This window comes from Choloepus didactylus, chromosome 1 (assembly GCF_015220235.1).
Source record: "Choloepus didactylus isolate mChoDid1 chromosome 1, mChoDid1.pri, whole genome shotgun sequence".
Taxonomy (NCBI): domain Eukaryota; kingdom Metazoa; phylum Chordata; class Mammalia; order Pilosa; family Megalonychidae; genus Choloepus; species Choloepus didactylus.
In genome coordinates, this window is record NC_051307.1 from 97,235,560 (window position 1) to 97,260,201 (window position 24,642).

A 24,642-nucleotide genomic window follows, 5' to 3' on the forward strand; every position below is an offset into this window, starting at 1 on the left:
GTATCCTCTTATATTTTTTTTAATTTCTTCAGGATCTGCAGTTACGCCACCTTTTTCATTCATTATTTTGTTTATATGGGTCTTCTCTGTTTTTGATTTTGTCAGTCTAGCTAGGGGCTTGTCAATCTTGTTGATCTTCTCAAAGAACCAACTTTTGGTGATATTTATCCTCTCTATTGTTTTTTTGTTCTCTATGTCATTTATTTCTGCTTTAATCCTTGTTATTTCTTTTCTTGTACTGGGTTTAGGATTGGTTTGCTGTTCATTTTCTAGCTTCTTCAGTTGATCCATTAGTTCTTTGATTTTGGCTCTTTCTTCCTTTTTAATATATGCGTTTAGTGCTATAAATTTCCCCCTTAGCACTGCTTTTGCTGCATCCCATAGGTTTTGGTATGTTGTGTTCTCATTTTCATTCGTCTCTATATATTTAGCAATTTCTCTTGCTATTTCTTCTTTAACCCATTGATTGTTTAGGAGTGTGTTGTTTAACCTCCAGGTATTTGTGAATTTTCTAAGTCTCTGGTGGTTATTGACTTCTAATTGTATTCCATTGTGGTCAGAGAATGTGCTTTGAATAATTTCAATCTTTTTAAATTTATTGAGGCTTGTTTTATGTCCCAGCATATGATCTATTCTGGAGAAAGTTCCATGAGCACTAGAAAAGTATGTGTATCCTGGTGATTTGGGATGTAATGTCCTGTATATGTCTGTTAAATCTAATTCATTTATCAGATTGTTTAGGTTTTCAATTTCCTTATTGGTCTTCTGTCTGGTTGATCTATCTATAGGAGAGAGTGATGTGTTGAAGTCTCCCACAATTATTGTGGAAACATCAATTGCTTCATTTAGTTTTGCCAGTGTTTCTCTCATGTATTTTGTGGCAGCTTGGTTGGGTGCATAGACATTTACGATTGTTATTTCTTCTTGCTGAATTGCCCCTTTTATTAGTACGTAGTGGCCTTCTTTGTCTCTCATAACATCCCTGCATTTGAAGTCTATTTTATCTGAGATTAATATTGCTACACCTGCTTTCTTTTGGCTGTAGCTTGCATGAAATATTTTTTTCCATCCTTTCACTTTCAGTTTCTTTGTGTCCCTGTGTCTAAGATGAGTCTCTTGTATGCAACATATTGATGGTTCATTTTTTTTGATCCATTCTGCGAATCTATATCTTTTAATTGGGGAGTTTAACCATTTACATTCAACGTTACAACCGTGAAGGCATTTCTTGAATCAGCCATCTTATCCTTTGGTTTATGTTTGTCATATTTTTCCCCTCTGTCTATTAATATCCTTTATTGTACCCATACCGAATCTCTTTAGTACTGAACCTTTCTCCAAGTCTCTCTGTCCTTTCTTTGTTTCTCTGTCTGTAGGGCTCCCTTGAGTATCTCCAGTAGGGCAGGTCTCTTGTTAGCAAATTCTCTCAGCATTTGTTTGTCTGTGAAAAATTTAAGCTGTCCCTCAAATTTGAAGGAGAGCTTTGCTGGATAAAGTATTCTTGGCTGGAAGTTTTTCTCACTCAGAATTTTAAATATATCGTGCCACTGCCTTCTCGCCTCCATGGTGGCTGCTGAGTAGTCACTACTTAGTCTTATGCTGTTTCCTTTGTATGTGGTGAATTGCTTTTCTCTTGCTGCTTTCAGAACTTGCTCCTTCTCTTCTATGTTTGACAGTGTGATCAGTATATGTCTCGGAGTGGGTTTTTTTTGGATTTATTCTATTTGGAGTTCGCTGAGCATTTATGATTTGTGTATTTATGTTGTTTAGAAGATTTGGGAAGTTTTCCCCAACAATTTCTTTGAATACTCTTCCTAGACCTTTACCCTTTTCTTCCCCTTCTGGGACACCAATGAGTCTTATATTCGGACGCTTCATATTATCTATCATATCCCTGAGGTCCATTTCGAGTTTTTCAATTTTTTTCCCCATTCTTTCTTTTATGCTTTCATTTTCCATTCTGTCATCTTCCAGGTCACTGATTCGTTGTTCAACTTCCTCTAGTCTTGTACTATGAGTGTCCAGAATCTTTTTAATTTGGTCAACAGTTTCTTTAATTTCCATAAGATCATCCATTTTTTTATTTAGTCTTGCAATGTCTTCTTTATGCTCTTCTAGGGTCTTCTTGATTTCCTTTATCTCCCGTACTATGGTCTCATTGTTCATCTTTAGTTCTTTGAGTAGCTGCTCTAGGTGCTGTGTCTCTTCTGGTCTTTTGATTTGGGTGCTTGGGCTTGGGTTATCCATATCGTCTGGTTTTTTCATATGCTTTATAATTTTCTGTTGTTTTTGGCCTCGTGGCATTTGCTGAACTTGATAGGGTTCTTTTAGGATTTGTAGACCAATTGAAGTCCTTATCTCTAATTTATCAGATCTACAGCTTCGTGGAGTACACTTTCTCTAACTAACCAGCAGGTGGCGTCCACGAGCCACCTGTTCTCCACAAGCCAGTTCTCCCCTGCTTAGCCTTTTTGGTGAGTGGGGGTGTGAGTCTTGTGGGGTCCAATTGGTGTACCAAGCTTGCGTGTGTAGTTGGTGTTGCCTGCCCTGTATATGGGGCGTGTTTCTGGGCAGTCAGGGAGGGGGGGTGGCTCTAACAATCAAATCTCCCTGGTGATTCTAGAGTTTTAAAGCTGCTGCAATAGTCTAATCCTTCAGTTCAGTCCTGCCACAGTTTGTCTCTGCCACTGACCCACAAGTCCTTGGTATTGGCGTATGGCTCCTGAGACTTGCAAGTGGGCCCCTCTTCCAGGCCGTGCACCCCAAGTCCTCTGTTGAGGGATGACTGTGCTATGTCACAGGTGAGTGCCGTCCCCCCAGGGCAGTTCTGGGCTGCTGGGCTGTGTAGGGAGGCTCCCAGTCTGCTGAAATGATGGCTGAATGGGGCTTTGTTAATTCACACTGCTCTACCTTCCCAACTCTGGGACAATCAGCTGATGTTGCAGGGAAGGCTAATGTCCACGCCCAGTTTTGTGGTGTGTGCCTGTTATTTGAAGCACTTCCGTCACACTGGGTTGTCTGGGGCAGTTCTGGGCTATGGGGCTGGAGATGGGCAGGAGTGTTTCCTGTCCACCAGGATGATGGCTGTGAGTGGACACCCCCCTTTTCTTGGGAAGTTGTGGTGTTTAGTGAATTTTCTCAGCCACTGGATTATTGCGTTTTGTCTCAGAGCTCCCCTAGTTCTGCTCTTGACTTGACCTGCCCAAATAGCAAGTCTTTGAAGCTTTCTGTATTGGGCTTCTTAGAGTAATTGTTTTAGAAAAAGAAAAAAGGATTAAAAAAAAAACAAAAAACAAAAAACAAAAAAAAAACGGGCCCTCCTCAGCGATCTAATGGGTTATTGAAATGCTAAGAGACAAAGCAACCAGGGCCATTAAGGAAAGGTCCACAGGGCAGAGAGATCAGCTTTTCTTCGGGATTTGCATATGCGCCTCAGGGCCCTTCCCCTTTCTATGTTCACCAGAACTCCAAAAATCCTCCGCTTTTATTTTGGAGTTTTTCGTGTTATTTTTTTTCTATGCCTGTTTCCTCTCTGCTGGGCTGGCTGCTTTCAGATTCTCTGGTGTCTGGTCTCAGTCTATCTATGGTTGGAGTTTGAATCAGTAGAATGTGTTTCCGATAAGGGCTGCCGTTGCAGTTCTCCCTTCTCCTTCCCGGAGCTGACAGCCCTTCCTCCCCCGGGACTGAGCCTGGCAGGGAGGGGTGCAGGTCCCCTGGCCGCAAAAACTTACAGATTTCGCTGATCTCAGCAGTTCCACGTTTTCATGAGTGTTGTATGAAGTATGCCCAAAGTCAGATTGCTCTGTGGTGTCCAGTCCACGCAGTTCCTGGCTTTCTACCTACTTTCCTGGAGGAGTAACTAAAACATACAGCTCACCAGTCTGCCATCTTGCCCCGCCTCTCTGAAAGTAATAATTTTAATAATTTGTTTCTTCCTCCTAAAACCATGTGCATTTTATTTATTTTTCTAGTTAAAAAAGTCTCATTGGCACTGGCTGAAACCTCCAATACAATGTTGAGAAGAAATGGTGATAGTGTGAGCATCCTTAAAACCATTCCTGATTGCAAATGGAATGCCTCTAATGTTTCATCAGTAAATGTGATGTGTCTAACTCTAGTTTTTAAAATATTTTTAAAATTGATGAGTAGGTGTTAAATGTTATCAAATGTTTTTTTCTCTTCATTTATTAAGAAACTCATGTAGTTTTTTTTTTCCTACAGTGTGTTGAAGGGGTGAATAAATGTATAAATTTTAAACAGTAAATTCATTTTTGCATTGCTGAAGTAAACCAAGTGTGGCCAGACATTTAAGAAATACATTGTTCGATTTAGTTTACTAATATTTTGTTTAGAACTTTTATTCTCTGTTCATGGGTGAGATTTACTTGTGAATTTTTAAAAAATACACTTGAGGCGGACTATTTTCATGTTGTTCTTGAACTGGCCGCCATTCAGAGCAGCTCCTGAAACCATCCAGAGAAGCTCCTGATTCCAGGGCAACGTGGCTCAACTTTCCCACCCTGTGGGTAAGCCCTATAATAAAAGCTCATGTCTCAGAACGTGTCTGGTGCTTTCTTTAGTCCTTTGGCTACAAAAGCCCTCTTGGGCCGTGACAATTGGCATGCCAGCTTGGAGACTAAAGAAATCCCAGCCACTGATGACAAGAACTTGGGGAAGTCCCTGGGCGGAATACTGGGGTGGCCTGCGACACTTACTTACGTGGGGACGGATAACTACCATTCTAGATGAATGGGGTCTGCCGAGGGAGTATGGAGATGCATATGACTCCCGGTAGGACTAATAGCTCTCCTGCTTCAGGCCACAGGACTAGTAGGAATTCATGAGAAAAAGGAAAGCCTCCAGGCTGCTGCAGCAGTACCTGGCCGTTCTTGGAGACTGTGTGTGCAGCTACAGAAAAGGCCTTAATGGCTGATGCGGCAGTCTGCTGCTTAGAAGAGGAATTGAAGTTAGAAAGGGATATGCAATTGACCCAAGCTGAATTGAAAGACACTCTGGATAAAAGTTCAGAAATACTGGCATGCCAGTACACTAGAGTAAGAGGGCATAAGCTGCCCATAGGGCAAGTTAGGCATACCCTAGCTTCCCCTGACTGGAGCCCTAAAGTGTGGGACCCTGTTGATTCCTCTTCAAAAGGTGATGAGCCCCTGTCTGACCGGGAAATTGAAACTGAAGAAAGTAAGCATGCACGTCCTCTGGTCCAACAAAAGGTGCCTTCCTCCAGATGTTCTGTGGCAATTTATCAGTATAAATTACCAGGGTCATTTAATAGCCCTGTCTGGCCAAAGAAAAAACTAATAGTACCTGGCGAATGACTATTAATTATATTGAACTTAATTTAATAACTTCTTTGTTTGCAGCTGTGTCGAATATAGCTACCTTGTTGCAGGATATGAGTGCTCAATTAAGCCAATTTCACTTTGTGTTAAACCTTGTCAAAGCTTATTTTAGTATTTTAGATCCCTCCAGCCAGACTGCATCCACCTTCACGTGGGAAAACCAACAATGGACATTTTCTGTGCTTCCATAAGGACACCTCCACAGTCCCACCATCTGCCATGGTCTGGTAGCACAAGATTTAAAGAAAAGGACACCCCCTATGTTTCACTATAATAGTGATATCATGCTAACCAGTAATTCTTTTCCAGAACTAGAAACTGCCGCTAGCACAGTGGTGACCCACCTTGAGAGTCGAGGATGGATGATAAATCAAAGCAAATTACAAGAGCCTGGACAATCTATCAAGTTCTTGGGTATTGTCTGGTTGGGTAAAACTAAAGCTATTCCTTTAGCTGCTGTTGTTAAAATACAAAGTTATCCTATACTGCTAACTTCTAAACAATTAATAGCTTTTCTTGGTTTATTAGGTTATTGGAAACTGTTTATACTCTATTTAAAAATTTTAAAACTTTTGTACACCCTAATTAGAAAAGGAAAAGCATGGGAATGGGGTTTTCCACTGCAGGCTGTGTTTGTAAAAGCACAAGCACAGGCTTTAAGGGGGGTAGACCCCAATATAGCCTGTGAATTGGATGTGGCCAGTGCCATTATTGGCTTTGGGTGGGGTTTGTGGCAAAGGCAACAGGCTAAATGTGTAAGCATTAGATTCTGGTCCCAACTTTGGAAGGGCACAGAACTCAGATATAGCCCATTGGAAAAACAATTGTGTGCAGCTTATAATGCTCTGTTACAATTGGAAGGTTTAACTCAAAGGTGCCTAGTGGCTACACTCGCACAGGAGTGGACACAGGCGACTATAAATAAGCCCCATTCAGGGAGTGCTCAGCTAAGCATGCTGACATAATGGAAAGCCTATGTCCTACAATGCCAAATTTTTAACAATAGCCCTGTGAGTGCAGAGATGCATAAAATTTTAGGACGGGTCTCCCATGTGGAAGAGCAGCATGCCCTGCCTCCTGTTGATCCTCCCGAGGTGGCTCCTCCCATGCCCACCATTGATGGACAAAAGAGTGTACCTGACTCTGCATGGTATACTGACAGATTGGCACTTAGGCAACATGCTACCTGGACACTGTGACTGTCTAGCTAAGTACTGACATCATCTGGTGGGAGACTGGGACTTTGCAAAGGAGCCAGTGGGCTGAGATGCGGGCAGTACAGATGGTAATTGTCCATGAACCAGGAGACACCTTGACTGTCTGCCCAGATAATTGGACCATATAGTGAGGCCTAACAGTATGGATGGCTACGTGGAAGCAGGAGCAATGGATGCTGGTCGACCACCCCCTATGGGGGAAGGAACTGTGGAAAGACATCTGGATGGACTGCCAGAAATGTAAGGTAACTGCTTTCCGTATTTCTGCTCATAATGTTAACTCATTGCCAGGTAATGCAGCTGCAGATGCCCTAGCAAGATTCCGCAACCTGACAACAATGATGCATGAGGTGACCAAATGGCTGCATCGGAAAACTGAGCACTGAGTGTACCAGACCCTGTGCAAGCTGGTGCAGCAGTTTCAGCTGCCTTTCACCTGACAAGAGTTAAAAGGAGTAGAGGACACTAGCCCCTCCTGCTTACTGCAATGGCCCAGAATGCTTCCTCACCATCGGCCGAGACTAGATTCCTCTCACCTCGTGGCAAGTCCAAAGGGGCAAAATATACCTTCACCACTGCAGATACAACTATGGGACTGCTGCTGGCATTCCCAGGGGGCAAGGCCAACTAGTGAGCTACCACATAGCTTAAAAAAAACAAAAAAATTAAGTGTCTTTTCTGGGGTTCTCACACACATGGACAGCGATAGGGGGACCCCTTTCACTGGGCACTTAACCCAGCCTGGGCTACAGAACATAATATCCTTTGGACTTTTCACTTGCCCTATAATCCCATAGCAACTGTGTTAATTGAAAGAATGTATGGACTTTTAAAGGATGATAGAAACTCCTTACAAGAATGGACTTGATGACTATGCCAGCATTAACTCCTGACCCAAAGCAGCGGCTCTCGCTCATGTGGAAATGGTAACCATGGGGCCCATGCAAGCCTTACAAATTCAAATAAGGGGGGGCCCTGCCTTCATGCTACAGTGAGGCAGCAATAATAATCTGCTCTTGCCTGTGCCAAAAACACTAGAAATTGGGGAAAATAAGGTCAATTGGCTCTGGTTCTGGCCCATGCAGCCAACCTGGTTAAGAATCCTAAGCCCATGGAGTATTATGCCAAAGGTTGTTTGTATTCCCCATCTGGGATCCCCACCCCTCAATGGAACTGTATAACTTTGCAACCCCAAACTAACTAGATCTGACCCCAAAGGGCTTCCTGCAGGGGGAAGAAAATATGGCATTTAAAAACCCCCACTTGGAACTCTTCTATCCACTAATGAAAACTCAGCTTATATATTGTTCCTACATGTGCTATTAATTCTTGTTTAAAAAAACCTGTATATTATTGTTTCAATAATGCACTAACTAAAGTGTTGTATTTAGCATTATTCTAACAAGTTTTAATTTTAGTAGTAATTGTGTGCTGTAGAATGTCTGCTTGAAAATGGTTTTCAAAATTATTTTAGTAACTTAAATATAAGAGGTATAAAGAATCTTTTGTACAAAAAGGATAAAGAAAGTAGTTTTGTCCTAAATGACTGGTTGTTTCAGAATGGAAAAGAGAAAATGTAGGACAAAAGCCTAGATGGTTATAGAAAGTTGCAGAAAGTTTCTGGAAGGGAAATTTATTTCTGTGGACAAAGTTAGGAAATGGTTAAAAAAAAAAAAAAAAGCTAGATATAGAATAAAGCAGACTGCCTGGTAGTTTTATCTTTTAGCTATTTAGTCTCAAATGCATCTGTGCTTTAATTAATATTCAATGTTGTGTATATGTACCTGATAACTCACAAAATGTAACACAAGCTCCTGATCACATGCCAGATCATATTGAACATTTATCTGATAATCCTTTGTCCAAATGGTTTAATTCTTTAACTTGGCCATGGTGCCACGGGGATTACTGCCCATATGTACTGGTTTCCTTTTACTCTGCTGTTCACTGTGTTGTTGTTGTGGATTATGGATGCAATGTCTGTCCTATGGTCAATGAAAATTGCTGCGTGGGGGTGGAATGTGGGAGCCCCTGGCCCCCAAGTGTCTTGAGAACTGCATACAGACTTTTGCTTGACCTAGGACAGCTAAGGTTTGACCTATTCTCCTTGTAATATCAGATGCTAATTGTAATCTATACCCAAAACTACTTCCTCCCTGAGACTCCCTGAGATACTGTTATCTCTATAATCCTCCCCTCCTCCCTGTTGATTACGATCAACCCCTCCCTACATTGCAGTTGCATGACCCTGCTCCCTGCCTTATGCTCTCATACCCATTGGAATGTCAAGCCCTTATAACCAGCTTATTCAGCCCCCCAAAGGGTGGACTATTTCTACATTGTGCTCTGAACTGGCCACCACTCAGAGCAGCTCCTGAAACCATCCAGAGAAGCTCCTGATTTCAGGGCAATGTGGCTCAACTTCCCCACCCTATAGGTAAGCCCTATAATAAAAGCTCATGTCTCAGAAAAAAAAAAAAAATATATATATATATATATATATATACACACACACACACTTGACTACCTTTTGTATCTGAATTATGCCAACCTCATAAAATTGGGGGGTGGGGGTGGATGGGGGGATGTGCTGGTTTGAATCTGTTATGTATCCCTTAAAAGACTATGTTCTTTTAATCCAGTCTTGTGGATACAGACTTATTGTGGGTGGGAACTTTTGATTAGGTTGTTTCCATGGAGATGTGGCACCACCGATTCAAGGTGGGTCTTAATTAGTTTACCACAGTCCTCAAGAGAGCTCAGAGAGAGGGCACACAGGCACCCACGATGGAAGTGCCTTCCAAGGAGGTTGCCGACATGCTGGGAGGTACAGGAGCAGGAGAGGAGGTGATGGCGATGGACCGAGGGAAGGGAGACTCTGGTTGAGGAGCCACCAGGGCTGGGGTCACAATTGCAGGTGCCACACCGGCTCTGAGGTCGGCGTGCCCCCATCCTGGGGCCCTCTGCCATATTTAGGACCTGGACCTCCTTCCCGCAGGAGAATCTTGACTCTTCTTCAGCCAGAAGGAGCGTGTGGGGAACGAGTGTGGTCGGGTTGCAAGGATGGGGTGACTTCTTTTTTTAAAGAACAGCAACCTGTGCATAGGGTGTCCAGGGAGGAGCATCTGTTCATTGTCTCACCTTCCCGGCTCTGGCTGGGGAAGACTCCCTCGAGCCTCCTCTGGGTGGGGCTCTTTTTTTTTTTAAACGTAATTTTATTGAGATATATTCACACACCAAACAATCCATCCAAACTATACAATCAGTGACTCACAGTATCATCACATATTTGTGTATTCATCACCATGATTATTTTTACTCAAGAAAAAGAAATAAAAAGAAAAAAGAAGGCCCCAGACAACCCATACCCCTTACCCCTCCCTCTCATTGATCATTAGTATTGCACTCTACCCATTTTTTTATTTTAATTTTTATTGAGATTGTTCACATAACATACAATTATCCAAAGATCCAAAGTGAACAATCAATTGCCCCTGGTACCCTCATACTGTCACAGCCCATGAGGGCCATGCCAGTCCAGAGGCCAAAGAAGACAATGAGCATTTTCTGATACATGAACTTTTATTCAGGGCTGACTTACAGGGTGAGAAGCTGTGGAGAGATCATGACGGCTCTCTCAGGCCGAGCAGGCATCGCATTCACAGGAAAGTCTACTGCACAATGCAAAGAGGACAGAAAGCCTTTTATAAGGGTTTAAGACAAAGGCCTTCCTAAGGGTGGGGGGAGCATAGATGCAGGAACAGTCCACTCTGACCTGAGGGGTGGTGCAGGAAGGACTAGAATAACACTTGAACAATTACATTTTGCTCTTTTTGTGAGACTAAGAGCCTCTTACCTCCCGCCTGCTTCCCATAAATTTACATTTTAAGGTCAATTTACTCTTTTTCTCTTTACTGGCTTAGAAAGATAATAGGTTAGACATTTAGCTGCCTAGGTCACACAGACTGCTGTGCACCAGAGATCTGCAGGCCTGTTTTGCTCAGGCCTTGGGTTGCCATGCCATACAATTATCCAAAGATCCAAAGTATACAATCAATTGCCCCCGGTACCATCATACAGCTGTGCATCCCTCACCACAATTAATTTTTGTTCAATTTTTAGAACCTTTTCATTACTCCAGACAAGAAATAAAGACAAAGAAGTGGAAAAAAAAAAAAAAGAAAAGAAAAGGAAACTCAAATCCTCCTATATCCCTAACCATCCCCCCTCCATTGTTGACTCATAGTATTTGTATAGTACATTTTTTACTGTTTATGAAAGAACTTTGAGATACTACTAACTGTAGTATATCATTTGCAATAGGTGTATGTTTTTTCCTTATATGTCCCTCTATTATTAACTTCTAGTTGTATTGTCATACATGTGTTCTAGTTCATGGAAGAAATTTCTAGTATTTGTACAGTTAATCTCAGACATTGCCCACCATAGGATTCAGTTTTATACATTCCCATCTTTTGACCTCCAATTTTCCTTCTGTTGACATATATGACTCTGAGCTTCCCCTTTCTACCTCATTCACACACCTTTCAGCACTGTTATTCTCACAACGTGCTACCGTCACCTCTGTTCATTTCCAAATGTTTAAGTTCATCCTAGTTGAACATTCTGCTCATACTAAGCAACTGCTCCCCATTCTTTAGCCTCATTCTATATCTTGGTTAACTTATATTTCATGTCTATGAGTTTACATATTATAATTAGTTCCTATCAGTGAGACCCTGCAATATTCACTCAGTATATTGCCCTCAAGTTTTCATCATCAACCCGTTTTTTTTTTAAGATGGTTTTGTTCCCATGCCATACATTCCATCCTAAGTAGACAATCGATGGTTCCCTGTATAGTCACATATTTATGTGTTCACCACCCTCACCACTATCTATATAAGGGCACCTACATTTCTTCCACAAAGCAGGAGGAAGAATCAAAGAAGGTAGAGAGGCAAAAGAAAAAGAAAAAAGGAAGAGAAAAAAAAAAAATGACAGCTAGGAAGCAGCAAAAGGAAAGATAACTTTAAATCAAAGTAGAATAAAGAGTCAGACAATACCACCAATGTCAAGTGTCTCACACCTCTCCTCTATCCCCCCCTCTTATCTGCATTTACCTTGGTATATGGCTTTTGTTACATTAAAGGGAGCATAATACAATGATTCTGTTAGTTACAGTCTCTAGTTTACATTGATTGCATCCCTCCCCCAATGCCTCCCCATTTTTAACACCTTGTAGGGTTAACATTCACTTGTTCTCCCTTGTGAAAGAACATATTTGTACATTTTATCATGATTGTTGAACACTCTAGGTTTCACCAAGTTACACAGTCCCAGTCTTTATCTTTCCTCCTTTCTTCTGGTGTTCCAGATACTCCCAACCTTCCTCTGTCAACCATATTCACAGTTATCTTTGTTCAGTGTACTTACATTGCTGTGTTACCATCTCCCTAACTTGTGTTCCAAACCTCTCACTCCTATCTTCTCCTATCATTCTGTAGTGCTCCCTTTAGTATTTCCTGTAGGGCGGGTGTCTTGTTCACAAAGTCTCTCATTGTCTGTTTGTCAGAAAATATTTTGAGCTCTCCCTCATATTTGAAGGACAGCTTTGCTGGATATAGGATTCTTGGTTGGCAGTTTTTCTCTTTCAGTATCTTAAATATATCACACCACTTCCTTCTTGCCTCCGTGGTTTCTGCTGAGAGATCCGCACATAGTCTTATTAAGCTTCCTTTGTATATGATGGATCCCTTTTCTCTTGCTGCTTTCAGGATTCTCTTTGTCTTTGATGTTTGATAACCTGATTATTAAGTGTCTTGGCATAGGCCTATTCAGATCTATTCTGTTTGGAGTATGCTGTGCTTCTTGGATCTGTAATTTTATGTCTTTCATAAGAGATGGGAAATTTTCATTGATTATTTCCTCTATTATTGGTTCTGCCCCTTTTCCCTTCTCTTCTCCTTCTGGGACACCAATGATATGTACATTCTTGTATTTCATTTTGTCCTTAAGTTCCCAGAGATGTTGCTCATATTTTTCCATTCTTTTCTCCATCTGCTCCTTTGTGTGTAGGCTTTCATGTGTTATGTTCTTCAGTTCCTGAGTGTTTTCTTCTGCCTCTTGAGATATGCTGTAGTATGTTTCCATTGTGTCTTTCATCTCTTATGTTGTGCCTTTCATTTCCATAGATTCTGTCAGTTGGTTTTTTGAACTTTCGATTTCTACCTTATGTATGCCCAGTGTTTTCTTTATAGCCTTTATCTCTTTTGCCATATCTTCTCTTGATTTAGCATTAGTTGTTTAAATTCCTGTGTCTCAGCTGAAGTGTAAGTTTGTTCCTTTGACTGGGCCATAACTTCATTTTTCTTAGTATAGTTTGTAGTTTTCTGTTGTCTAGGTATCTGACCCCCTAGGCCACCCCAATCAGGTTTTCCCAGACAAGAACAAGCTCAGATCACAGAATGAGGAAATATTCAGTGTCCAGTTTCCTTGATAGTGTGTCTTAGAGGATTGACACACCCTGTGCCTTTCTGCCCAGCAGGTGGCATCTGTCAGCCTGTCACAGGCTGGTGTAAGGGGGTATGGCCCGTGGCTCTCCTCCCCTAGGCTCTGGGGTCTGGTTCTGAATGTAAGGCAGGTAGTAGAGGTGGGCCTCTTCTCTTTCCTCTTGGGAAGCTATGCCCCCTAGAGAGAGGCCATTTGCATATAAGTAGATTTTTTGTTTCTCTGACTCTGCTATCTCCACCCTTGTCTGGGTCAGAGTGCTGCAAGTTTAAAATGGCTGAGGCTTTCTCTACTGCAGAGCACTGCGAGCTGAAAATGGCTGAGGCTTTCTCCACTGAGCTGCCCAGGTTGACAGAGAGAGAAAGGGGCAGAGAGCCCCCAGATTCACCCATTGGCCAGAGATAGCACCTGATCCTCTGGGATCCCTGTCCTGAGACAGCTGTGTCCCCTGACTCTCCCAAGGTCAGTTGTCACCAAAAGCCTCTGTCTGCTTGTTGGGGATTTGCTGTCTATATTGAGCAGTTAACATTAAAACCCCAGTTGGAGCTGGGCTGAGGTACACTTTCTTGTTCAGAGAGTGCTGCTCTCTAGCACCACATGGCTTCCATGAGGGAGGAGCTCTCAGCTCTTGGGGCAGGTACGCAGTTTTTACTTACAGATTTTATGCTGCGATCTCGGGCATTCCTCCCAGTTCAGGTTGGTATATGATGAGTGGACAGTCATGTTTATCTCCCTGCAGTTATTCCAGGTTATTTACTAATTTTTCTATCATTTATGAATTGTTCCTGGGGGAGTAACTGGCTTCCACTCCTCTCTATACAGCCATCTTAGCTCCTCTCCCGGGTGGGGGTCTTTGAGTGCTGCTCTGGGCCTCTGGAGAACTGTCATTTGCTTGGATTCCCCAAGATTGCATTTTCAGTTAAGAACTACTTCCGGGTTCTTTGCTAAATAAGGGCCCTCAACTGTACCTCTCTCACTTGACTTGAGGTGGAAGGTCTTGGCTCAGCCAACAAAAGGACAGAACAAAAGACAGCAGATTAACAAAGATAACTTCGGAAGCACTGAAGGCAGCAAAATAGGAACAATGGATCAACAACTCCAGGAAATATATTTCTATCATTGTCCCTTCCAAAACCCAAACTGTCACCACACATCAAGTCAATAGATGACATAGTAGTACTTGGCATAAATCTCAGCAGATTTAACAAATTTACTCAATTTTTCATATGTGTTGCTGAAGTTTTTGTATTTTATCTAATTTATGGATATTTATAGGAATTGATATTTTCAGTGGAAGGTTTTAAGTCCTATGGCTGGTACCTTACTTTAGTGCAGTTTGGGTTTTATTCCATATTTGGCCTAATAGAACTTCAACTTATTCAGGACACAAGTAGAAGGAACTCATTATAACGTTTCAGATGTGTCTGCTGCTGTATGTGTGAGCCTGGGCCTAATATGGTTTACCCTAGCTGATAGCACCATTGCACCAAATTTCAACTTGACAGATGTGTTCCTTATTTCCTTAGTACTATGTACAGATGCTGTCAATGGAAATGTTCAAGAAAAAGTTATGAAACTTCATAAAGCTTCTAATTCAGAAATGGTTTTGTATTTGTATTCAATTGATTTTGTGTACATTTTATTGGGATTGACATGCACTAGTGGATTATACCCTGCAGTAATATTTTGTTCAAAGAATCCATTTTGGACCTATGGTTTTGCTTTCATTTTTTTCCCTCACTGGGTATTTTGGAATCTCCTTTGTTCTGGCTTTGATTAAAAGTTTTGATGTGCTTCTTACTGTTAACAGTGACAACAGGAAGAAAAGCAATGACCATTGTACTTTCATTTATATTCTTTTTTAAACTATTCATATTTCAGTGAATGGTTTGTTAGTTATCCTTGGTATATTTCTCAATGTTTACAGCAAAAATATGGATAAAATAAGACTACCATCACTCTGTGGTCTAATTAAAAAATCAATTGAGGAGAGACAGTCAAGGACATTGGCACAAACTGTAGGGGTAGTGATTCATCCTGTTTGAAAGAGAATTTTAAGGGAGCAGTCATCAATTAATTTCCAAAGGGATTATTATGAAAACCAAAGGATCTGAAGGCATGTTATCAATTTTTGGATGGATTGTATATGAATTGGTTTCATGATCTCAGTCTTTTCTTCAGAACAATTGTTGGACCGTTTGACTTCTGAAGGAAGCAAGAGGGTCATTCTCTAGCACACGAGAATAAAATGTCAATATGAAGAATTGTAATTCTTATCAGTTTATTGAGGATTTTCACTTTAAACAGACCATGTTGTAGTACAAATTGGATATCATTTATGGCATATCAAAGAAATTGATATGTAATATATTGTTTTGTCTTCATCTCATTTTGGTGGTGGTGTTTAAATGAATTCTCTGTTATAATAGTGAACTAATGATTTAAAGTCTGGAGGGAATATCATTTATTATAAATAAAAATTATTCTGTGATTTAAAAAAAAGAGAGCTTAGGGAGAGAGAGAGAGAGAAAGAGAGAGAGAGAGCAAGCTCAGAGCCAACGCAGATCCAGACATTTCAAGATGCAGACAGAAAGATGCTAAGGTAAGAGATGAAGCCCAGAGTTTGCCCTGGAGAGGCTAAATGAGAACCCACACACTCGTAAAAAGAAAGCTACTAGAATCAGAAGCTTAAAGCAATGCAACCTGGGAGCAAAGGACCAGCAGACACCAGTCACATTCCTTCCCAACTGGCAGAGGTGTTCCAGATGCCATCAACCTTTCTTCAGTGAAGGTATCCGCTTGTTGATGCCTTAGTTTGGACATTTTTATGGCCTTAGAACTGTAAATTTGTAACCTAATCCATTTTATAAAAGCCAATCCATTTCTGGTATATTGCATTCTGGCAGCTTTAGCAAACCAGAACGAGGGAGATGGGACAATTTCTCAGGAACAGTTTGTAAAAACAATGGGATGATCTGTTCCTTGAATGTTTTGTAGAATTCCTCTGTAAAATTATCTTGATCTGGTGTTATTGTGCATGTGTATTAGTTATCTAATGCCACATAACAAATATCCCAAGTCTTAGTAGCTTAAAACAATAGTATTTATTATCCCACAAGTTCCTGAGGGTCAGGAGCTTGGGAGTGGCTTAGCTGGCTCAGGGTCTCTCATGAAGTTGCCATCAAGATGTCAGCTGGATTGGAGTCATCTGAAGGCTCGACTGAGGCTGGAGGATCTGCTTCCCAAATGGCCCACTCATATGGTTGTTGGCAGTTCCTTGCTAGCAGTTGTCAAGAGGCCTCAGATCCTTGGCACATGGACCTCTCCATAGGGCTACTTGAGTGTCCTCATGACATGGCAGCTGGCTTCCCCTAGAGCAAGAGGAAGAGATCAAGGCAGACGCACAAGTTCTTTTATGACCTATCCTCAGAAGTTGCACTTCCTCATTTCCACAGTATCCTACTGGTTTACACAGGTCAGCCCCATTCATTGTGGGAGAGCCCTACACAAGAGCATCAATATCCAGAGGCAAGGACCATTGGGGGTCATTTTAGAACCTGGCTACCACAGTATGTGTGAGATGTGTGTGTTGGTTTTTTTTTTTTCTCTTTTTTAATGCAATTTTATTAAGATATGTTCACATGCCATATAATCCATCCAAGTACACAATCAATGGCTCACAGTATCATATTTTTTAAAACTTATTTTATTATATAAATCTGTTCTAGTTTGCTAAGCTGCTGAAAGCAGATACCATAATATGTGTTGGCCTTAACTATAAGAATTGATTAGCTTGCAAGCTTACAGATTTGAAGCCATGAAAATGTCCATATCAAGGCATAATTAAGACGATGCTTTCTTCCTGAAGACTGGCTGTTGGGATCCTTGGCTCCTCTGCCACATGGCAAGGCACATGGCAGTGTCTGCTGGTCTCCCCCTTCTCTTCTGGGTTTTGTTGCTTTCAGCTTCTTGCTTCTGTGGCTTTCTCTCTCTTTGTCTGAATTTCATTCTCTTAAGAGGACTCCAGTAAGATGATTAAGACCCATCCTGACTGAGGTGGGTCACATCTTAAGATTCCACTCACCAAAAGATCCTACTTACAATAGGTCCATTCCTGGGGGTACAGATTAACTTTAAGAACATACTGTCCTAAGCTACATACAGTTTTAAACCATCACAATATTTATTTATTTAATTAATCAGAGAAGTTGTAGGTTTACAGAAAAATCATGCATAAAATACAGAGTTCCCATATTCCATATTAATACCTTGTATTAGTGTGGTACATTTGTTATAATTCATGAAAGCACATTTTTATATTTGTACTGTTAACTATAGTCCGTCATTTACGATGGGGTTCACTGTTGTCCAGTCTTGTGGTTTTAACTACTGATTTAAATTTTTTCAGTGGTTTTAGATCTATCCAATTTTCTATTTCCTTACTTTGTTAAATTATATTTTTTGAGGAAATTGCCCATTTTGTCTCTAAGTTTTCAACTTTATTAGCCTAAAGTTGTTCATAGTGTTTTTATTTTGCTTTAAAATCTATTTCATCCCAAATATTGTTAATCATCGTATTTCTTTTTCCTTGACCAATCTTGCAATGTTTTGTCTATTTTATTAGCTTTGAGTAAGGAAAACCTTTGGGTTTTGTTGCATCTCTCCATTGTATCTTTGTTTTCTATTTCACTTGTTTTCAGCTTTTATTTTTCCCTTTCTTGTGTTTTCTTTGAGTTTATTTAGTTGTTTTATACCCTTGACATTTTTAGCTGGATGTTTAGCCAATTAATTTTCATCCATTTTTCTTTTTAGGCTATAAATTTCCTCTAAGCACTGCTTTAGCAGTAGTTCCCACATTTTAACCTGTGGTATTACTGTTATTGTTATTGCTCTGTTATTATTCTGTATGTTCTGTATTTTCTCATTTCTATTATGATTTTTTCTTTGATCCATGTTTTTTAAATCTTTCTATTATTGATTTTTAACTTAATTGTGGTCTGTTTACTCTAATTCCTTAAATTTTTTTGAGACTTGTTTTATGGCCTAGTACAGAGTCATATTATGTAAATGTTCCCTATGTGCTTGAGAAAATTGTATATTCTTTTCTAAATTGGGTTCAGGATATTAAATATATCCATTATGTGAAGCTTGTTCATTGTGTTGTTCTGTAAACTTACTAATTTTTGGTTTGCTTGATCAATTAATTACTGAGTTTGATTGTGAATTTCTCAATTTCCCCTTATAATTCTTTCAATTTATATATGCATATGTATGTAATGTATATATTATATTACTAGGCCCCTAAATGTTTAAAATTATTACATTTTCCTGTGACTTTAACCTTTTACAATTATGTAGTGTTAGTCTTTGTTTCTATAATATTTTCTTCTTAAAGTTTACCTTATGTGATTTTCTTTTTTTCTTTGTAGCCATACCAACTTTCTCCTGATTAGTATCTCTAGAGTATATATATTTTCTGTTTTTTATTTTCACTTTTTCTCTTTAGTTTTATTTTAGGTGTATCTCCTGTAAGCAGCATATAGTTGTATTTTTCTAAATTTTGTTTAGATAATATCTGTTATTAAGTGAAATTGATTTATTTACATTTATTTTAGCTGGTTACTGATGTGTTGTTACTACTAAGTTATTTTGTGTTTTCTATTTCCCATTCTGTCTTTGCTTTTTTTCTCCTTCTCATGCCCTCTGGTGGATTGATAAACTTTACATTTCTCTCTTTCCTGGCTTGGAAGTTATGTGTTATTTTTTAACATTCTTCTGGTTATTACCTTTTATTTTTTAACATACATACTTAATTACAAAATTTACAACAAAGTTCAAAGTATTCATTCTTTCTTTTCTCTTTCCAAACACAGATTCTCCTGCCTTAACTACCCATCAAATATACCAGCAAACATGCTTAGTATCTTGTTATTTAACTTTTGGTTTGACAATACTTGATTTAAATAAAAGCTTTTTTCAGTAGTTACATTTAATTTACTGATGTGTTATATATTTCTGATTATATATATTAGGTTGAGTCACATGGAATTTGTGATATTCAGTTCTTTTTAACCTAAAGACAACAGTTGCATGAGGTTTAACTAGCATCATTTATAGTACTTCTAATAATTACATTTGTAACTTTAAATTTCACCCTTATACCTTGTTTCAGTAACTATAGACAGTCTCTATTAACACCATGCTCTGTGAGTTGGCAAATTAGTGCACACTCTGTTCCTTTCCACCTCCCAACTGCTGTCAAGATTGACGACTTTTATATTCTCTGCATTTACCATAATTTTTTGCTGATTGTTCAAAAACTTGAAAATCAATAAAAAAGATTTCACATAATTGTTTCTTTGTAAATATTCTTTACTCTAGTGTCAAGTAGTACACCAAAATTATGTTTTTTTCCTAACACTTCTCTTCATTTTTCTAGAATTTCTAGAAACTACTTGAATGGATGCTCTCCAGGCCTATTCTCCAGCTGTTACCTGGAGCTTTCCTTCTTGGCTTTTCTCAGTTGCTTCCACTGTTTGCAAAACTGCATGCCATCCTCTTTTCTTGTTTACTCCCTTATTTATAACTTCTTAGGAAAAGGGATACAGAAGATAAACTTTCTGAGGCTTTGCTTGCAAATTTCTTTATTCTTTATTCTCACACTTGATTGCTAGTTTAGCTGGGAATAGAAATCTAAATCCAAATGATCTTCTAGCACCACAGTTGCTGGTAAGAATTTGTTGTCATTCTTTATAGGTGACCTCTCTTTTCTTTTTTGGAAGGCTTCCAGAGCTTCTTTATTTCCTTGGTAGTCTGGTTTCAATATGATGTGCTATATATTGCTTTATATTTCATTCACTCTGATGGGCACATTCAGGGTCTTCTGGAGATGAGTGCCTTTCAGTTTTGTGAAATTCTCTTATTATTTCTTTGATAATTTCCTTTTGTCTCTTCATTTTTTTTTTTTTTTTCATCTCTTTACTCTTATATTTTTAATCTCTCATTTCTACTTTCTGGGAGATTCCTCAACTCTTATCTTCCAACCCTTTAAATAAAATTTTAACTTCTGCAATTATATTTTTAATTTCTGAGATCCCTGTTCTTTGTATAGAATCTTATTTTTGTTTTATGGATGCAGGCTATTTGGGGGTTTTTCTTAGCATACTGATTAGAGTTTCAAAAATTTTAATTTTGAAAGTCTCCATTTGCTTTCTACATGTTTTATCTGGGATTTCTGTTGTTATTTGTTTGTTTGTTTGCTTGCTTTCCTTAAGCCCTTGTTTGTTGGTTAACATTTTTAAAGTAGGCAATAAAAATCAGCTTTGAGAGCTTTGGGAACGTACATGGGCAAGAGTTATTGACTAGCCAGCTGCATTTTAGGGTACTGGGGTATGAGCTGAGTGTTATACTGGTGATCTCTGTCAGCCAGGATGTTTACTGAGGGCTGTTTTTCCTAGGACCTTGTAATTTCTATAAGGAATTGTTTTGTTTGTTTTCCTAAGGATGGAGGCAGGAGTGACTGTTCCATACACTAACATTCAAATAACTCCTTGGCTTTTACTCCAATATCTCTCCAGGGTTCTGTAAGAAGATAGAATCTCTCTACTCACAGGCGGCTGTGACTTCTTCCTCACTTACCACTCCTTCAACTGTTCTGTTTCCATAAACTTGTTGGAGTTGCCAGTCTGTCGATGACTCCTTTCTCGTGCCCTGTGACTTAGAAGTTTATACCACTTTAATTCCCTTAATACCCTCTAAGTGGGGTTCCTTGGAGGGAAAGGAGGTAACTGGATATGATCAATTTGCTATAAGTCCATCCATTTCCATTCTCCAGGTTTCCAGCTCTGGAAATTTCCTCAACTTCTTCCCCTGGCAGAATTGGGTCTTCCTTGCCCTGGGTTCCTCCTTCACTGGGGCTACCAGCATCATGAAACTCCCCCCCCCCCCATGGTTTTATAATTGGCTTCTGTTCCTGGAACTACTGCCAGTCAGGCTCTGAATCTCTGCTGGCATTGCTCTGGCCAAGTCTGTTTTGGAAGAAGTCATTGTGAGCTTCCCAGCTTTTAAAAATCACTATTACTACAAGGGTGTGCCGAAGGCAGGGAGATTCCAGAACTCACTACCCAGCAGCTGCTCATACCCTCATTAGGCAACAGGAATGTTACAAGATGATTCCGTCAACAACATAAAGAGACAAGCATTAATTGAGTTCAGCGGCTGTGTCCTGAGTACTGAGATGCCCGGGGGGAAAACAGTGAGCAGCCTCTGCCCGGTGACTCCCTTCTCCATCTAGTTCGCCTATCCGTCAGATGCTTCCAGGTGCTTCCTGGCTTTTATAAACCCATCACCTACAATGATGTTTCCAAGTCCAACTGACATCTCCCTTGGGCGGGTTCTGTGTTCCAGCTGCTGCCACAATCAACCAACCTTTATTAAATAGCTAATGAATGTCACTGTGAGATCAATTCTCCTAACTCTCACAACCACCCTGGGAGGTAGGTAGCGTTACCCCACGTTATGGATGGGAAACCTGAGGTCCAGGGTGGGGCAGCAAACATTCCAAAGGTCATGATTGGCAGAGCTGTCCTGTGAGCACGAGTCTCCTGGCTCCTGGCCTAGAGCCTTACTCAGCCCCCTTCCCCCATCGCTTCTCCTGGTATGGATGGGGTCAGCTGCCCAACCCAGGAGCCTGCTGCTCGGGAGGTGGAAGCACCAGGAGGACACTCACGGTTGTGACCATAGACAGCCTGTCCCAGGGTTCTGGCCCCCCAAGCCTAGTGGTGGCCCCCGGAGAGCTGAGCATTACTTACAGGGGTCATGGCTATTGAAATAGAGAAAAGAATAGGGAATAAAGAGAAAGCAATATGGAAGAGAAAAGAGTGGGGAGAGAGGTGAGGTGGGGGAGGAAGGAGGTGAGAGAGAAGAGAGAGAAATCTAAGTGTAGGTTGTTGCAGGTCGTCCCTGACCCCATAGGAGTGACATGGAGTCTGCAGGAGGCATCCTTGTGTGGTGGGAATGGCAAAAAAAATGGTCTCAGAACTTGTGGGTCTCAGCTCTGCCACTTACTGTGACTTTATTTTCCAGAGCTCCAGTTTCCCCAACACAACTCACAACTGGGCTGTTGTGAGAGTCAAAGTAGGTGATGGATGTACAAGTGCCTGTAGACTGAAGCTCTGTCCAGCAGTGAGGGGTTCCACTGACTAGTGGTGCACCACAGAGGCAGGGTCCATTGCTCCCAGCACCCAGACTGTACTCCTTTGTGCTTGGCACAAAGGAGACCCTGGGAACGAAGGATGTCAATGGAGGATGCAGAGTGACAACAGGGATGCAGGATGGAGGTCTTCAAGGCAGGTCTCTCTCACGTCACTGTTCCCCCTCCACAGGCCACAGGGCTCAGCTCCCACCCTATCCTCCTGATGTCCACAGCAGGGACCACCAGACCTAGGCCTGTCAGAGCCCCTGGTCTCATCTCCATTGTTGCTTGGTGAGAAGGTACCTACAGGGGAGTTGGGCTTCCTTCTTGGCTCCAAACCCTAAGCAATTTATGTTCCCAGTGACATCAAAGGAGAAATGAAAAATCAGAATTTTTTAGGTTTTTTTTTTTTTTTCACTTTAAGATATAGTTAGCCTTAGTTCAAATTCTTTTAATTTAATTTGTAGGGCAGGCATAGAGATGGCATCAATGGAATTTTGACAACCACTCAGCTTTGGGAATGGAATTGCTCTAATAAGTTATTAGCTGACCCGCTGCCTGGGGGCATTTAGGAAGATCACGGTCTGTGTGTGGGTGAGCCTTAGAGAGCCCTCTGGACATATACCAGACCCCTGCTTGCCATGACCATCCCACTACCCAGTGCACTTTCTGTTCTATCTAAAATAACTCTTGGACACTATGAGATCTATAAATATTTTCTGGGATGATGAAAACATCAGTGCTCAATTTCAGGAAGTTTCTTCTCTGGTCAGAGCTGTCAAAAGGAGGAAATGGGCTGCCTTGAAAGACAGGGAGCCTTTCAACGCTAGAGGCAATCAGGTAGAGGCTGGCTCTTTTTTGGAAAAGAAAACAAAGGGGAAAAGATGGACAAAAGCAGCCGTGCTTTCTTGTCTCCATGCCTTATACAAACACTTTCTTCCTCCTATACATCTCCCCTTTTAGGCCAGGTAAACTTTCTTGCTCAGCCCTTAAGGATCCATTCAAATATAATAATTTCCTGAGGCAGAGTTAGAGTTGTTCCTTCTGGTAGGCAGAATAATCGCCCAACCAAGATGTCCACATGCTAATCCCCAGAACATGTGAATATGTCAATTTGTGTGGAAGATGTGATTAAGGATTTTGAGATGGGAGATTATTCTGGATTCTCTGGGTGGGCCCAATGTTATCACAAGGGCCCATATGAGTGAAAGAAGGAGGCAGGAAGTTAAAGTCAGAGAGAGATTTGAAGATGTGACATCACTGGCTTTGAAGATGGAAGAAGGGCCCATGAACCAAGGAAAGCAGGCAGCTTCTAGAAGCTGAAGAAGGCGAGGACACATTGCCTCCCCTAGAACCTCCAGAAGGATCCAGCCCTATCAGCACCTTGATGTTAGCCCAGTGAGACCCATTTTGGACTTCTAACCTCCAGAACTGTAAGATAGTAAATCTGTGTTGTTTAAGTCAATAAGTTTGTGGTAATCTGTTACAGCAGCCTTCCCTATTTCCATACTGCAATTACAGTGTCTAGCACATTTCACTGTAATTCTTTGTGTTCTGATCTCCTTAACTGGGCTCTGTGGGGTGAAAGCCATGTGTTAGTCTTTCCCCATGGTGCTGGTACACACTTGGCACATAGTAGGTGCTCAGACTTAGCTCCTGAACAGATGACTGTGTAATACATAAGTCAGGTACCCAGAACGGGACCCGATGAGAGGTCCCGTTGTGCTATTAGGAGATTTTGTCCTTTGTCCTTACTGCCCTTAAAAGAGTTAACTATTCTTCCTTATTTAGGTTTTGGAAAATCAGAATTTGCCACAAATATTTAGTTATGATGAGCCACAAGGTGCCAATGACTCTGCTCTTTCTGAGCAAGTGGTGCCCTCCTGTCCGAGTCTCTGATCCTTAGGTCAGGAGATCAAGTCACAGGGTAACAGGAAGGAGAGGGGGGGAGTGGATAGGCCGCCTGTTGGATCTCCAGAAGGAGGGTGGTTTGACATGTTGCCCTGCAGTTTGAATGCTGCTTCAGTCCCGGGGAGCTGCATATTAATCAAATGGAGAGAATTCAATAGAAAATAATCAGGCTGGAAGGTAGGGAGGTGTGGAACTGGAATCCAGTCATGTGGAAACTGGTTGAAAGAACCAGGGGTGTTCAGCCTAGAAAAGAGGTGAATGGGGGTACTGGTTACTATGTTTAACCAGTTCAAGGGTTAAATGGGGGAAGAGTGAGGATATTTGTTCTCTGTGTTTTCAAGGAATAGAATGAGGGCCAATTGACAGGAAATACAGAGAGGGAGATTTCGGCTGAATCCCAGGAAGAGCTTGGCCAACACGGCCCACCGAAGGGATGGCTGGCCACACAGGGCCA

The 24,642-nt window shown here is 40.9% G+C and overlaps 1 pseudogene; it reads left to right on the top strand.

The window, feature by feature from the left end:
* The first annotated feature begins 9,361 nt into the window (after nt 1-9,361).
* On the top strand, nt 9,362-15,374 carry LOC119518790 (annotated as a pseudogene).
* The last annotated feature ends 9,268 nt before the right edge of the window (nt 15,375-24,642 follow it).